We start from the raw sequence: 17529 nt of genomic DNA on the forward strand, positions 1-17529 counted from the left end.
ATGATTCGGTGTTCGGCCCCCCTTCCTGAGGGTTTGGAGAATCCGGTACTAGAAAAGATGCTTGAGCTAGCACCTTGCCCAGAGCCCTCAAAGGAAGATAAAGGGGGAATAATGAGGTCGAAAGCGGGCCCCCATCGCTACCAATTCCAACCGAGGGAGTGAGCGCCTCCGTGAAGGAGGATAACCAAGGGGAAGAGCCTGACCTTTTCTCGCTTCATGGAAGGAAGAGGACTGCCTCTGAAGATCCGGAAACCAAGGCTTCCAAACGGGAGAAGAAGTCTCCACCAGATGGTCCTGCCTTGGAGGGTGCTCTTGCCGCACAAAGTCCGCACGAGGATCAACCCTCCAACGTGCTGTAAGTAATCAAAAAGTACTTTAATAGTGGAGATATACTACCTTACCTCTAAGGAAAATAACCGAAGCGTTTATCTTGCAGTTCGGATCTTAGCCCTTCTCAGCAGAGCTCGTCTTCGGCGGATCTTCTTCCGGAGATGATGGAGAGTGAAACGCCTCCCCCGGACTCCCCCGCTCAAGAAGCGGGCGACCTTGAAGTGCCGTCACGGAGGGCCTCTCCGGATCCAGTGAGGCCAGAAGATAATCCTATAGTCACCCGAAGTCCCCAGCGTCCGGCTCTTGAAGAGAGCAAACAAAAGAGTCCGGCACTGTCTGGTATGCGGTCGGACGTACTAAGGGAGCTGTTGGAGCGAGCGGCCATCTCAGAAGAACACCGTACGTTGATGGGTACAGTGATGGAAAGAATTTCGTCCGCCAAAAGTGGATTGCATGAAGCCTTTATGAGTCTACTGACGGGCTTTGAGGTACGTGAAATGATATACTTTTTGATAGTACTGCACATTTTTAGGTGTGCCCTGTGTAGATAGTGGCCCCTAAGACTCTAGTTGTCGTCGAGAACGGCAGCAAACAAAGGATCGTAGTCCCACGTAATAACCAAACCGCCTTTATGTGCAGGTGGTGGAAGCTCCGGTGCCTAGCCGGACTAATGAGTTTGCCGAGCTAAAGCGGCAACTAGATGCGACAGATGCCGACATCGATCTTGTTAACAAGCGGCTTGACGAGGCACGGGGTAAGTAATGTTTTCTGGTGAATTTTACATAGTAAGAGCAGCGTAACGCTAGTATCTTTAATATGTTGTGACTGCAGATGGAGCTGCCACCGTGGAGATCCTTCGGGCGGAACTTGCCCGAGCCAAGGAACAAGCAAGAATTAGTATGCGGCCGCTTTAAAGGCGGTCGAAGAGTTAAGAGCTGAAAGGGCTACACATTGCGAGAGCAAAGATAAAATGGCCAAGATGGATGTAAAGTTAAAAGACACTGCCGACCGCTGCCAGCTCCTTGAAGAAGAAAACCGAGCGAAGGCGACGGACCTTGAAAAGGCCGCGGTGGTGACCAAACACACCTTCTCTGCTATGAGGGCAAAGAAGGAAGAGCTGCGAGAAGCTAGGGATATTGCGGCTGGGAAGCCCTTTTTGCTGCGGAGGAAGTTCGGAGATCCGTGGTATGCCCCTCTGGATCGGCTGTGGAGTTCGGCAGATGCATATATGGACTTGGCGGCGAGCGCTGTCGATGCGGCCGAATACTTCTGAGATCAAACAGATCGTGAAGTGGACAACCTGTTCTGGTCGCAGTTTAACATTCCAGAGCGTCCACTTCCATTGACTGATCAGCTAGCCGAACGGACCGAACTCAACAGGTTGTCCGGACTCGCCATGAGGTCCGTCGTAGATCATCTATGGCCAGAAAAATTGAAGCCGAACAGCTATTTCAGCTTAGTGCAGCAGTTCCTTGGAGAGGTGCCGCGCATCAATGCGATGAAGAGGTCGGCGTGTATAGAGGGCTCGCGGATGGCCCTTGCCCGTGTCAAAGCATACTGGGCGGAGATGGATGCTACCACTGTTGCGGCGCAGGGTTCGGCCATAGGCCGAGTGGCTGCCGAGCACTATTTCGAAGAAGTTCTCGAGGGCGCTTGTTTGATAGAGGCCCAGTGCTCGAAGAATATTATGTTTGAGTGACATGTATTCCCATTGTAAACACAATGTTTTTATGAAATTTATTAAGGTTGTACTTATACTTTTGCCCGAAAGTAATATGATGCCTCCTGTGCGGCCGTTTATGTGTACATGTGTATAACCTGAAAGATTGCAGTCGTTGGCTTCAGCCCCCACGCATATAATGCGGGGGTGTTTGCAGAAGACGCGTATTCACACTTAATCCAACGTCTTGGTCCTAATAAGGAGGTGATGGCACAGCGAACTAGGCAACCGGATATAATGTTTTAACACTTTCACTTAGCCATATGAGTTTGACAGTGGGGCTACTATATAGCCCCTAATGGCTCCACACTCTCCCAAATTCGGGGTGTGTACATGCCTGGCCAGGAAACGACCCTTCATTAAGGCGGAGGAATTCTAACATTCCGATAGGTCATCGAGTGGTTGACCAGTCTCACGCTATATCAGGACAGTTAGTTTTCGGCTTTCTCTACTGAGGTGCTCGTCCAGATGAACCGTGGCACAATTGCAATAGTTCTCCTGGTGCCGCCTTAGCCGATAGAGCGGAACATAAGGCAGAAAAACATAGGAGCCGGGCAAACCCAACATTTGACCAAAGACATGATTCGGAGTTGATGCATATAAGGCCAAACTCGCGACGCCGAACACTCCCTAAGGTATTCGGTCTTTATGGTATAAACCGGGCCTAAATAGTGCCCTTTGTAAGAAGCCCCTGGTGTCCAGGTACGTGCATTATTCTGACGTGGCCACATGCCAAGACGTCAGCATCCTTCTCAACTGTACTGAGAATCCGAGGGATGTGTATCAACAAGAGACAGTAAAAAAGGTTTACGTAGGGTCTTAATCTAAAAAGAATCCTTGGAACGGGTCCCTGCTGCACGTCTGCGCCTGTGTCTCCGTTGTGACGTATCCTGTACGGGTGTAGCACGATGGTCATCTGTAAAAGAGAGAAACTTAGATGAACAGTTGTCGTGCAAAAAGGTAGGTTTAAAGAAACCATGTACAGTTCAAGATGAGTAAAAATTGCCACTTGTCTGCGCGCATTGAGCCCCTTGTATTTGTAATAGGGGTGTGGCCATCAAACCTGTATGAATTGCATGTAGCTACACCGGACTCGTCTAACCGTGTCCGTCGTCTTGACGACCTATCAAATGCTTTAGTTGGTGAAGCCGTTTTTAGTGTGCGGCTGCCAAGGCAGTCGCACTCTCTTCGGCGCTCAAGGATCGCTCAATATTTCCATTCACTATAATGATGCCACGTGGACCGGGCATCTTAAGCGTGAGGGAAGCGTAATGCGGTATCGCATTAAAGCGAGCGAAAGCTTCGCGTCCAAGTAGTGCTTGATAGCCACTTTGGAACGGAGCAATGTGGAAGGTTATATTTTCGCTACGGAGGTTATCGGGGACGCCGAATATAACCTCTAGTAGCAGGGAGCCCGTGCAATGAGCCCCTGGGCCTGGCGTTACTCCTTTAAAGGTAGTATTGCTGTGGCAAATTTTTGTTGGGTCTATCCCCATTTTGCGGATTGTGTCCTGATATATCAGGTTTAGACTGCTGCCACCGTCCATCAGGACTCGTGTGAAATGGTATCCGTCAATTATTGGGTCTAATACCAAGGCAGCCCATCCTGCACGCCGGATACTTGTTGAATAATCCCGATGGTCGAAAGTGATCGGTTGAGACGACCAGTGGCAGGACTCCACGGTGATAGGCCCTTGGGCATATTTCTTTGGGAGTGCCGCTTTATTTCTCCCCTTGATCACATGTAACACGTTCACTGTTTTGACTTTTGGTGGAAATTTCTTTTGTTCCCCAGTGTCTTGCTTGAGAGGCTCATCCTCGTCTTCGCTTGGTGTATCCTCCCCCTTGTGTACGGCATTGAGCTTGCCGGACTGCTTGAAGACCCAACATTCTCTGTGGGTATGATTAGCGGGTTTACCAGGGGTGCTATGGATCTGACATATTTGGTCCAGAATTTTGTTTAAGCTAGACAGTTCGGTGTTTACTGCCATGCTCTTCGGGCTATCTTCTTTCTTCCGGCGCGGATTATTTTTGCTGCATCGTGATTTCCCATTTCCATCTCTAACTTCGGATGTACTTGGGTCGCTGGTGCTGCATCTGGCTAGCCAGCTGTCCTCACCTGCGCAAAAGCGGGTCATGAGGCTTGTTAATGCTGTCATTGTTCTCGGCTTTCTTGGCCGAGGTGTCTGGAAAGCCATTCGTTGTGGACGCTATGCTTAAAAGCTGCCAAGGCTTCGGCGTCCGGACAGGCGACTATTTGGTTCTTTTTAGTAAGAAACCTATTCCAAAGCTTTTGGGCTGACTCTCCGGGTTGTTGAGTTATATGACTCAAATCATCCGTGTCTAGAGGTTGGACAGAAGTCCCTTGAAAATTTGCCCGAAAAGCGTCTTCGAGCTCTTCCCAGATTCCAATGGAGCTTTCGGGGAGGCTTTTGATCCAGTGCCGAGCTGGCCCTTTGAGTTTGAGGGGTAAATACTTAATGGCGTGGAGATCATAACCTCGAGCCATATGGATATGGAGGATATAGTCCTCAACCCAGACCCCAGGGTCTGTTGTTCCGTTGTATGCCTCTATGTTTACGGGTTTGAATCCCTCTGGAAATTCATGGTCCAGCACCTCGTCGGTGAAACATAGGGGGTGTGCGGCACCCCTGTATCTGGGCGTACCATGGTGTTCGGATGTTTGTTGTGTTGCATCATATGCTGGAGCGCGCTTGCGTGGCCCATATATGGATCTGGTTGCGCCGTCCTTTTGATGCGAGCCCTCGCGTGGATCGCGAATTGTCTTATGTGCGGCGTTGTTTGCCGCTGTATGTTGGCCGTGAGATTGTCTATCCGGCCAGATGGCCGTTTTAATTTTTGGTTGTGGGGGATCTAAGGCATCCTCATCGAATTCAGGTAGCAACTTCCGCTTCAGGTAGCTCTTGGTGGGGTGATTACCGCCGTACTTCGCTGCTGTATTGAGCACTTTACTCCATCTGATTCGGAGTGTGTCTTGCGCAGCCTTGAGCCTTTGCTTCTGCTTTTTTAGACTCCTCGTGGTGGCAAAAAGCCTTTGACGGGCATTATGTTGCTCCGGGTGTCTCTCTGGTATGATGTCATCCGGACTATTATCTTTGAAAGAGTCGGGTTGTTCGGTTTGATTCTCCGTGTTGCCGTGGTCCGGCGATGGTTCACCCTGCTCTAACGCTGGGTCTGTATGATCGTTGTTTCTGCCGAGGCAGGATTTGGAGCGGCGCTTACGCCGCCGCTTTGACTGCTTCTCGAGGGGACAACCCTTCGTTGCGTCCTTCCGTTCCTCGTCGTCGTCTTCTTTTGGTGTGTCCACCATGTATACGTCATGTGATGAAGTGGGCATCCAGTGCCCTGTGGGTAGTGGTTCCTGTTCATCTCCTGCATCATCGTCCATACCGTCGATGCCTTCGGAGTCGGAGTCGAGCATGTCGGTTAAGTCATCGACAGTGGCTACTAAGTGGGTGGTGGGTGGGCGGCGAATTTCTTCGTCATCTACATCCCAATCCCGCCGGACATAGTTCGGCCAGGACTCTCCTGACAAGGAGAGAGACTTTAATGAGTTCAGTATGTCGCCAAAGGGTGAGTGCTGAAAGATATCCGCGGAGGTAAACTCCATGATCGGCGCCCAACTGGATTCGACAGGAACTGGCACAGGCGGTTCGGAGTCCGTGGCCGGAGAAGTATCCGGCAGTTTAACAACACGGCTCTCGTGAAGGGTAAGATCGATATTCGGCTCGATCGCCGTTGGGGATGCGGCCTCTATGGCGGGGTCTATCCACCCGTCCATGGGAGGCGCAACTGGCTCCAAATTAATGGTCGGAGCGGCTGCCAATGTGATTTCTTGAACACTGTCCGATGGCAGAGCTACATCGTATTCATCGTTACCGCGCGACGCACAAGGCAGGGGCTCGAACCGTCGAAGATCAAGTCTTTGTGGATATCGGTCGTGTAATGTAAGCTTCCATACCTGACTTGATGGCCAGGGGCGTAGCTTTCGATCTGCTCTAGATGGCCAAGTGAGTTGGCCCGCAGTGCGAAGCCGCTGCACACGAAGATCTGTCCAGGGAGAAAAGTCTCACCCTGGACTGCATCGCTATCGATGATCGTAGGAGCCATCAAGCCTAACAGCGACGACACAGAGGAACTCTCAATGAAAGCACCAATGTCGGTGTTAAAACCGGTGGATCTCGGGTAGGGGGTCCCGAACTGTGCGTCTAAGGCGGATGGTAACAGGAGGCAAGGAACACGATGTTTGACCCAGGTTCGGGCCCTCTCGATGGAGGTAAAACCCTACATCCTGCTTGATTAATATTGTTGATATGGGTAGTACAAGAGTAGATCTACCACGAGATCAGAGAGGCTAAACCCTAGAAGCTAGCTTATCGTATGATTGTATGTTATTTTTCTGTCCTACGGACTAAAACCCTCCGGTTTATATAGACATCAGAGAGGGTTAGGGTTGCACAAGGTCGGTTACAAAGGAGGAGATATCCATATCCGTACTGCCTAGCATGCCTTCCACGATAAGTAGAGTCCCATCCAGACACGAGACGAAGTCTTCAATCTTGTATCTTCATAGTCCAACAGTCCGGCCAAAGGATATAATCCGGCTGTCCGGTGACCCCCTAATCCAGGACTCCCTCACGCCCCTTCCTCCCCAGCTCCCCTCCCTCGCTCTCCCGCACCATGGCCGACGCTACCGCGCCCGCGCCACCGTGATAACCGCGTCCGCGGTCGTCCCTGTGCCGCGTCACCGTGTCCGTTCGCTCCGCCATCGTCGTCCACGTCGAGCAGGCCGAGCCCCGAGCGCTCACCCGCTCTGGAGTCGCCCCCGACCCCGTCTCCCCCAACTCCGGCCGCCGAGATCGCCATTGTCACCCCGCTTAGCTCCGGCCTTCCCCGAGCCCGCTTCGACGCTTGCTACAATCGCCGTGAGCTCAGCTCCGTTAACTCTCTCCTGCACCATATGCACCGTGCCATGATCACCCGCACCCGCTGCCGCCGAGCTCGTTGCCGACGTGACTCCGGCCACCCACCGGCCACACCACTATGACCAACACACTCACCGCACCCACAGGAACTCGTAGCACTACTCCACATGCCTCGTCATGCCCCGTAGCCTCGGGTTCGACCTCACCCGAGCTCCGGCAGCCGCACAGCTCGTCGCCGGTGACGTTTCCAGCCACCGCGAGCTCCACCACTGCCACCAAACGACGCGGCTTGCTCCCAGCTATGCGTAGATGCTCTTCGCCGCCCATTTGGTCGCCGGAGCACGAAACCCGCACTGCCCCGCCCTGTCTGGCCTCGCCGGCGGCTAAACGCCGGCGAGTTTGACCCTGGTTGACCCCGTGTGGGCCCAGGTTGACTTCCCCTGAGTCTATGACACATGGGACCGATCTGCAAATTAACTTAGATTAGTACTAACTAAATTTAGTTAGTTAATTAACTACTGACACGCGGGTCCCACTGGTCAGGTTTGACCTGGACCGGCTCTGTTGACCACTGACGACCCTGACGTAATGCTGACGCAATAATTCAATTACTGGAATTATTCTTATACAGGAAATTCTAGAAAATACAACAAACTTCAAATTTTCATAACTTTTAATCTGTAACTCCAAATGCAAAGAGTTATATATGAAATTTGATCAGAAAAATTCAATCTTTCCATCTGTAATGGTCTCATGCCTGAAAAAACACTTCAACCTTTCTGTTTAGGTGAAACAAGCTAATCCACTTATATGGATTAAGAACGTAAGCTTTCATTTGAATCCTTGATTCAAATAGACTCAAACCAACTTGTTTCACAATGCATTAGCCAGGACACCCCATATTGCCATGTCATAGCATGCATCATATTGTTGCATATTGCCATGTGATGATTTTGTTCTGTGGTGTCTTTCGTGGTAGGTTCTGCCTCCGAGGATATTTCCGAGTATCCAACTAAAGGGCAGTACCCTACTACTACTCCATCAGGCAAGCAACCCCATTGATCATATCGATACAATCCCATGTTCTCGCTCCTGCTCTCATTTACTGCATTAAGACAACAATGTTTCAAACTGCTATGTGTTGCGGTAGTTGAACCCTTATCCTCTGCATGACCTGTCATTGCCATAGTAACTAGATGAAACCCACTAGCATGTGTAGGGGTTGATTGAGCCATGTATGTGTTTCCTACCTTGCTATGCCTGCTATGCTTAGAGTTGTGTCAGGTCTGGTTCATCTGGGTGATGGACTAGAGTGAAATGATTACGTCGGTAATGTGAGGGATGTGTTGAACATGATTTGGTAAAGGTATCGATGAGAGGCCATGTAGGAGTACATGGTGGGTTGTTTCATTGAGGCCATCCCTAAGAACTGAGATCTGTATGCGTGATTTAAGATTCAGCTACTACCACATATTAGGCCCTGAAATATGACCCCGCTCGACTTACTAACCCCTCTTGTCCTCTGTCTAGGAGTTGCAACTAGTTTCTGGTGTTTATAGGTTATGTGTTAGCGGACGTGCGTAGCGCTGACCCTAGGGGTGGGCTATGATGTGGTAGATACACCGTGGCCGGGAATGCCGGTCGCCCGTTTGGCGTCTCAGGACCTTGTACACATCGTTTGGGGCCGTTGAGGACACCCCGGACGGATTTCCTTGCGGATGGAACCCGAATAGGCGAAAACCTGGACTAGAGACTTGTGCGGTTAGTCAGGTCGTGGTGTACACCCACGTCAGCTTTCGCTTGAAGTCTGTCGAGCACAGGTCGTGTGCAGACGCTAAGTGGTGGAAACATGTTTGACGTAGTACACCCCTGCAGGGTATAAAACTATTCGAATAGCCGCGTCCACGGTAAAGGACTACTTGGTTGCCTATGCAGTTCATAGACAAGTTAATGGTTACTACTAAAAGACTCAAGATAAGTGTGAGTACCGAGGATGGCCCTCTCGTAGGATGACGAGGGAGGATCCTCGGTGGAGTATTGTGTTGGTGATTAGTGGACTCGTGTGTGAAAATTATTTTAGAGTGGTGTCTCGTAGGATAGCTTAGCCAAGAGTCATAGCTGGCTTGTTGCAATAACTCCACCACCTTCTTGAGAATGAGCATGTATAGTAGGATCTGTTGTAAGACTTGCTGAGTACCTTCGTACTCATGTTGCTTTAATTACTGTTTTCAGACGACAACACCACCCCCTCCGACGGGTTTTACGTAGACCTCGACGTCGATGAGTGACTTGCCACCCAGGAGGTGATTCTAGCCATGGAGGGCCCTGTGTAGATAGACAGGCTTCATCAAGCCTTCTTTCTTTCTAGTGTCTATACTCAGACTAATTTGCTTCCGCATGTGCTTGTATGCTTGTATGACTTGAGTGTCGGGTCATGTGACCCCTACCTGTATGAACATGTTATGTATGGCCCTCCGGAGCCTTTAAATAAAGTACTTTGAGTTGTAGAGTTTTGTTGTGATGCCATGTTGTATTTACACATATTGAGCATATTGTGTGTATGATTGAAATGCTTGGTATGTGTGGGATCCGACAATCTAGTTGTTTATCCTTGGCATCCTCTCTTATGGGGAAATGTAGTCTAGTGCTTCCATGAGCCATAGTAGTCCGCTACAGCCCGGTTCACCGGAGTCCTGCTAGCCCAGCACTACTGCTCAGGACACTTGACTGGCCGGCATGTGTTTCACTTCGTTCCTATGTCTGTCCCTTCGGGGAAATGTCACGCGGTGACATCCGGAGTCCTGCCTAGCCTGCTATAGCCCGGGTTCCCGTAGTCCTGTTAGCCCAGTGCTACAGCCCGGATTCACAAGCTGCTGACCGACATGCTTGATGTGATTCATGTATGCCTGTCCCCTTAGGTTAGTGCCGCTTTGGGTTCACGACTTGCCATGTCGGCCCGGGTTCTCTGTCATATGGATGCTAGTGACACTATCGTATACATGAGCCAAAAGGCGCAAACGGTCCCGGTCCATGGTAAGGCGACACCCGTGGGGATACCGTGCGTGAGGCCGCAAAGTGATATGAGGTGTTACCGGCTAGATCGATGTGACTTGGAATCGGGGTCCTGACAAAACCCTAGCTAGACGGGCCACAGCCCCCGCACAGCCCCGTTGTTACCCTGATCCATCGCTAAAACTAGTATAAATAACAACTGCTTGTTCCTCAAAAACAACTGCGCGACTTGCTGGGTCCCTAGTGTTAGCCGCTCGTAGTGTAATTCTCTCGTTTATTGACTACATTGACAATGGAGTGAGCCCCAGATGTCCAACCATTAGGAGGAACCATATTTTTGGGCTTGTACTATAGAGGCACTTGCTTGCGTACTGCCATGACGCTGGTGGGTCCCTACTGTCATCCTCTCCACGTACAGTCATCTCCTTGTTCCTCTCGGTTGTTGACGACGTTGACAATGCAAGAGGGCGGCGCACCGCGCACGGCGAGCGAACCAAGGCCGCAAGGCGGAGGACGACAGCGAGGCCACATACAGAACGAACAGGAGCCGTTGAAGATGCATCGGTCCAGTCGCAGGCGGAGTGGAGTACGGGGGTTGACTGGTTTGGGCGTGGGTGCGTGTTGGGCCTGACGTCGCTGGAGAATAACAGGACATGTGGGGGAATAGAGGGAGGGACTTGCCAATGTTGGAGGGTACGTACGGTAGGGCGGCGGAGGCGCAGCCAGCCATAGGAGGCGGGAGCAGGCGGAGCCGACGAGGTGGTTTGGTTTGGGCGATTGGAGGAAGAAGAAGACAAGAGATAGAAGATACATGACAGATGTTGGATGTCAATCCAACGGCTGGTAGGCAGAATCGTTTGTTGACTGGCTAGTGAGTCGACACCACCTTGGATAGGCTATTTCCTCGTGGGTCCCAAATGTCAGAATCCAAATCTGTCACGATGATGCAGCCTTTCCTATGAAAATTTATAGCCCATTTGATGTGCTAGTTCGAAATAAGTTTGTGGGTGCTGGTGGGGGCTAATCACTTGGCTTCTGGAATGCACAGTGAGCTCAAGTAGCCGGCAAGAGTGATGTTATTTCCCTTGGTTTGGATTTGTTACAATATTTCACTCTAAATTAAACGAATGGCAAGCCATTTGCCTTGTTTCAAAGAAAATATGACAGTCACAACCGAGTTGAAAAGGGCAGGAACATCTAACTCCAGCTTACAAACTGTACAAAAGCACGAGGGTTAATTGTTCATCAGGTTAAAAAAACAGATTGAAAAGGGCAATGACATCTAACTCTAGCACTGTTTTTGGCAGTCACAGTCAAATGGATCGGTCAGGTCCATAGAATGAACATCTTGGGTCGTAAAATTTACTGGATTATGACCACAATATGTTGTAAATAGAAGCCCGACACGTACAGAAGCTCTTTTGCCCACCTGAAACTCCTTTTTTTGCTCTTCGACATACCCATCCATCAAAACCATGCTGCTGATAAACTTAAGCCTGATGGACAATAGTAACCTCGCATTCAGCAGGAAGAATGTGACAAATCTTGTGTTTGCACGGTTGGCTACATATCGTTCTAGCGTTATTGTCTTCAATCGAATCTCATGAGAAGTGAGAAAATCCCGATGCTTACGAATCCACCGATTGGTTATAACTTTCTTACCCCGTCCTGTTGCCTAAATAGACATGAAGGTTGAAAACAGTTAAGGTCTAAAGAAGAGTGTCGAAAGAGCAATAGCTGAACGGTTAATTCTAGTACACTATATGCGGGCTTCCAATGTGCATGAAATTATCACCTTTATATACAACTTCTCCAGACATGGAAAGCATTGCAGCAAGCCAATAATCTTGTTCGGATCAAAACTATTCATTTGGATATATAAGATCTTGACAGAAACTAGCACCATTGATAGGCCATCCAAGGAGAAACTCTTCATTGAGCATAGAACACAATATTAGTACAAAATATGTACTCCAAGATGACATATAAATTATGCGCAGAAATTTAAAATGCAGCTTATGGTTACAAGTGTAGATGATAATATAAAGTACCTGAAGAACTGTGGAGCCAAACACCATATTGAAATGAGCACAGAGATCATGTATTACAGCCAAGGTCTCCAGTTTAGGCGCAGAGAGGATGGTTATTTGCAACGGTGAATAACTAGAATCAAGGATCAACCTTTGAAGTGAAGGGGCATATCGGATGATGAGCTGCCTTCCGTCAAAAGAAATTCCACTTCTTACAAAGTTAGGCGACTTTATTTGGAGACAACCGATTCTAACTGTGAAAACAAGCACCAAGCACTCCAGCGCAAGGCAAATGGAGTGGATGATGATGTGCAATGAGGCCTCCAATATACGAACCCGCACAAGTGAAAGTTTCTTGAGAAATGGGAGTCGAAGGTTTAGTACCAGATTGTCTGGTAGGTAGCACTACGCAAAGGTGGCGGTGTGGAGAGAGGACGAAAACCCCGAGATGGACATCGGTGCTGAGGACACAAGTTCATGGCATTCGGTATGTGGTATGTGATTTCTAGTGGAATAGTAGAACTCAAGCAGCTGTAGTTCTATAAATTCAGGGGATTCCAGCCAGGCATCCACCGTGCAGGGCATGGTATGCTTGCTCAGGTAGCCTGATGGGATGCATAGGCTTTGAACGGAGCCCTGGTGGGAGGAGATGATGGCTCTGGGGATTTCAAAATCATTGACGAGAGATAGCCGACGATAGTCGAGATTAAGGGGAACGGCACGCCATCGAGGGCGCCACCGAATTGAGAGGACTTGGGTGCGGCAGCAATCCTTGGTGGGGAGAAGCGAGTTGATCTCCCCAAGGATGGCATCCGGGAGATCGCTGATACGGTCCACCCGAGATTCTACGGGTTCCTGGGATCCGGTGGGGGCGGGGTCGCCGCTTCTCCCCGCGTTGCCGGGTGCGGGATCTACAACAGGCGTCGCCGCTGGCGGGAGCCTCATCTTCTTGGTGCTGGGGTTAGCCGACTCCATTTTCCTCAAGGGCGTCGCGTCGTGCTCACGGATTTGAGCAGAGTAACGAATGACGAGCCTAGTTGTAGTGCGAGCGAAGAACAAGGGGAGCTGGGGGTTTTCTGTAGGAGTGAGGAAGACGGGGAGCTGGGGTTTTCTGTAGGAGTGAGGTGAGAAATTTGGGGGTATGAGTGGAGCGAGCTGACGTGAGGTGGGTGGGAGCGAGGAGGAAGAAGAGCACCCAGGTTTTTTTGGGGGGGGTGTGCTGGGTGTGGGTAGCGCCTCTCATTCAGTAAATATATGGGCTTTTGAATTGATTTTACTATTTACTAGTGTGGATGGGCTGTTTTGTCTTGGGACCCGAGAAACAATTACTACTAGTACAGTGGAGACACTCTACAGCTACCCAGAAAAACAATTACTACTAGTACAGTGGAGACACTCTACCGCTTCTGGCTCCTCCTAGGTCATTGAAACGTCTCCCTCTACTGAATGCCGTTATACTTTTGTTCACCGACATGCGGGCCATGCAGCGCGCGGGCCCAAATGCCATCCACCAAATTAGAAGGCAGTATGCAGGTGGAGAGTCACCCCGGTCGTAGCGCGGCAGTAATGAGCCGTCGTATCACAAAACCCCACCTCCCCGCAGTCTAAGTTTGACGGACGAAGCAACCATCATTTCACTCTTCGCTGAATCCCCTTCTCCCTCACCGTCTTCAAGAAAGGCAACACTTGCATCTGCCACTGTTCTTCTCTCCGAACGAAGGGAAGGTAAGCGGATCCGTGATGTTGGTATATTTTCGTTCAGAGGAAAAAAAAGAACTTTTGCAAAGCAGTAACCAATCCTCACTCTCTTTTTTGTTTCATTGTCATTGCGATTGTGTTTTCCTTTCAGTGGTCTCCTAGTATTCGTCAGTTTCATGATGGACCAAGGAGAACCAGGCAAAGATCTGCCGATATTGGAGCAGACGCGGGAGGCTGATCCCCATGAGACAGAGAGCTCCAAGAAGATGGAGGCAACCACCGAGGCGACCCCAGATACTGAGATGGTCAACGCCTCGTTTGAGGTTACAGCCCCCGTGGCACTGCAGGAGCAGTTTTCCCCCTTCGAGGATGTGTCTCCCCCCCGCTGAGCTGCCCACGGTGATTTCCTTCTTTGCCGATCTCGATTGTGGTTTTTCATCTAAGTATGTGGTGATTTTTTTAGAAAAGGAAGTATGTGGTGATTAATAATGCAAAATTTTATTAGCTTCGATGCCATGGTATACGTAGTGGTTTAAATAACTTGTGTTTCTTATACTGAAAAGTAATTCAGAATTTGTTTCTGTTTCAATTAGAGCCCTGATGCAGACAAGGATTGTGTGGTTGTACATGTCACTCGCTATGAGGCGGACGACCTGAATATACGCACTGGGAAAGCAGAGTTCTTAGGCTGTTGGATCCTGGAAGCCATTTGCGGTTATACCAATGAGGAGTTGTATTCCAGCCTCACTGTTGTCAGGCGTGTTGTCCAGGGTGTACTGAAGCACAAGAAGTTCAAAGCTACTCCTTCGTTTGTGAGGAATACTGTTCTTGTCAAGCTGATGCAGGAAGATGACGTGGCATGCCTCCACAAACAAGTTTATCAGTGGCAAGGCCACAAGGTTGTCTTCATGAAGGTTCACAGGATTGAGCTGCCGCGGGACATCCTCGATGATGTTCATGGCAAGGTCTGTCTTGTGTCCTGCCCAAATTAGATCGAGGCATGAAATAGTTTCCCCAGCTAGTATTTAATAGTAGTTTGGATTGTGTCTAATTATCCGAACCTTGCCTGTTATCGACCCCTCTTGGGCTAGTACTCTGTTTGAATCCGTCTATGGGAACTGCTGCTACTTTCGTGTGCCCGTGAATCATGTGAGAACCATCGTAATTGTTGCCGAAATAGATTCGTCCTCACTAGTTTTTTCATGAATATGGCATGGTTTATCATACGAGCAGTGTGTGTTTTGATGAAATAGAGCACTCGTTCGAGAACCCTGCGCCGACATATACATAAGTACTTGTAAACACTGTTGGTGCTACCCCACTTGTAAGCAGTTGTGCAAAACATGGCACATTGCCTCAGCTCGCTTCAACACTAGGCTATCGACTAGCTAACAATCAACAATCTGCTGTCTGACATTTAAGAAACTATGTATCTTGTTACAGTGGTTCATGCAGTTAATTGAGGCCACAATGTAATAAATTCCAAACATTCACACACTAGTCCAAAGCTCATGTGGAACACTCACATTAAACTCGTCTTCATAAAAAACTCGAAAAGCATAAGTTAAGCAATTTTATACATCTTAATGATTCATAGAACATAACAAACATATACTAGTTCACAGCAAAAGACAAAGTTGTGAGAAGGTTTAAAAATCAGGAAAAAACAAGCAAGGCTTCTCTCTGAGCAAAGGGCCTCCCGGCAGGCTTAAATTTCCTGGAGTTCACTCTGGTTTTTTCTTGTTGCCTCCATTCAGGGTTAGGTTCTCTCATTCTAGAATAACCAATTATAATTGTGGTCTCAGCTGGAATGCTGAACTGAACCATGCAGTGTACTGACCAGCTGAAATGCTTGTGCATTCCACTAAATTTAAGCACCGCTATTTGCAGAAATAAGCAGACCACAATGCCTCTTGTCCGCGCACCTGTCGAAAAAACCGCCGTGCAGCCGTGCCATCTAGTCCTTGGTCCAAGGATGAACTGGTAGAAAGTGCATTCCGGACTAGGATGCAGTTGTTTTCACTCGTCCCTGCACTGCAATCAGGAAGTAAAATGTATGAATCAGCTTCTTTTAGATTGCGTTGGTCATTCTACCTTAGTTACTACCAATGTAGGGATACCTTGAAGACGGGAGGTTAGACGACGGCAGCGAGGGATAGCCATCTCATTTTGCACAGTTGTACTAAAACTGAGGTGTGTGCTTTTGATTGCGCGGATAGAAACGATACGGAGACAGACATCCCAAAACGATATGGAGACAGACATCCCTGTTTGCGCAAATAAGAAATACGGTTATTTAAACAGTGACAAATATTACTACTTTCCCCCATTTCCTCTTAGAACCAAGTCCTAGATTCATGCTACAGCTTTCCCACTTTCTTCCCTGTTTGAACCTACGCTTTGAGTCGACTGTATGAAATAGCTTTACTTCTAATAATAGTAGAAGTCTACGTGGCTTTGGAACAGCGGACGGAAGTAGAAAAGGATCCACGCGAAGGGAGCTGGGGCAGTAGAGCAAGGCAGGTTTCGAAGGAATATATACCTGAGGGTCATCGGCATGTCACAAAGATGGCGTCGGGAGGCCGCATCTTGGCCACAATAGCGCAGGGGGGGAGAAGGGGTCGGAGGCCCTCCCGAGCCGGCGCTCTCTCGGAGAGAACAGCGCGGCGGCCGATCGGGACGCGCGGGCAGCCGTTGGTCTCCTCCCTCGCCGCTGACGACAGCGTGAATGATGCACCTATACACCTGCCCCGGTCGAGGTTGTCCGGCCGGATTTGTGACCAGCCGTGAGCTGAGAGAGAGTGTGGCCACCTATGTGTTGCTTAGATCTAGAGAGCATGAGAGAGTGAATGAGAGGAACCCTAGTAAAGGAAGCGCTAAGGCTACTGCTTTTATATATAGTGGAGTGATTTTGTTGTACCAGCTTCAAAAAAAATGCGCTCCTACGTGTACCCGCGAGTGGGTGTGAGAGAACTAGTGCGTGCGTGCACCGCTTCTCTTCGTGAGAGTACAATATACTATGCCCAAAGAACGTTCGCCGCAAGAGTAATAGTACAAGTGTGTGGCGTGTGAGCTAAAATAAAATGTGTGCGCCGTCTTTTGTTTTTTAGAAGTTCTGAGGGTAGGGTGTGAAGAGCACATATGTGCGTGACGTCTACCTGCAGATAGACGGTGGGTGCGACGTGCGAGTCTGCAAGAGGACTTAGGAGAGTCGTGACTCGTGAGGGTGCGTGTGCGTGAGAGAGAGGGGGGCACGTTTCAATGCAATGCATGTGTCCGTAAATCATTATCCGACAAACATTTGCCACAAGCCTTTTCCTGACGAACACCGTAAGGACCGTTAGATCGGCATCCGACAGTATCAGTTTTGCCATGTCATTTAACAGAACAGCCACTCCTCCTACACATAAATCTTCCACGTGAGTGTTAGCAACTGCCGTATGCTCCCTCCGTTCCGAAATGCAGTGCATATAGCTTTATTGAAAATTCGAACCTCGCAAACTTTTACCGAGTTTTCGTGTACCAAATTGCACATGTAGAATACCATGTATATATCATTTCATTCATCTTCGAGAGGTAACTATAAAGTTGGGTGAGGAGTCTACAAAGAAAGACCATCGTATCACCCGCAGCAATTTCAAGCATCCTTTAGTGTCGAGGAATATCATAGGAACTCTATATGATATGATTTTTATAGGATTTTTTCCTTTAGAGCCAATTGGTTCATAGGAATAGATTCATATACTCCACATTTCAAAGGAAATAAACATGATATCATTTCTATAGCTTTAGA

The sequence above is a fragment of the Triticum aestivum genome, chromosome 1A (assembly GCF_018294505.1).
Source record: "Triticum aestivum cultivar Chinese Spring chromosome 1A, IWGSC CS RefSeq v2.1, whole genome shotgun sequence".
Lineage (NCBI taxonomy): Eukaryota > Viridiplantae > Streptophyta > Magnoliopsida > Poales > Poaceae > Triticum > Triticum aestivum.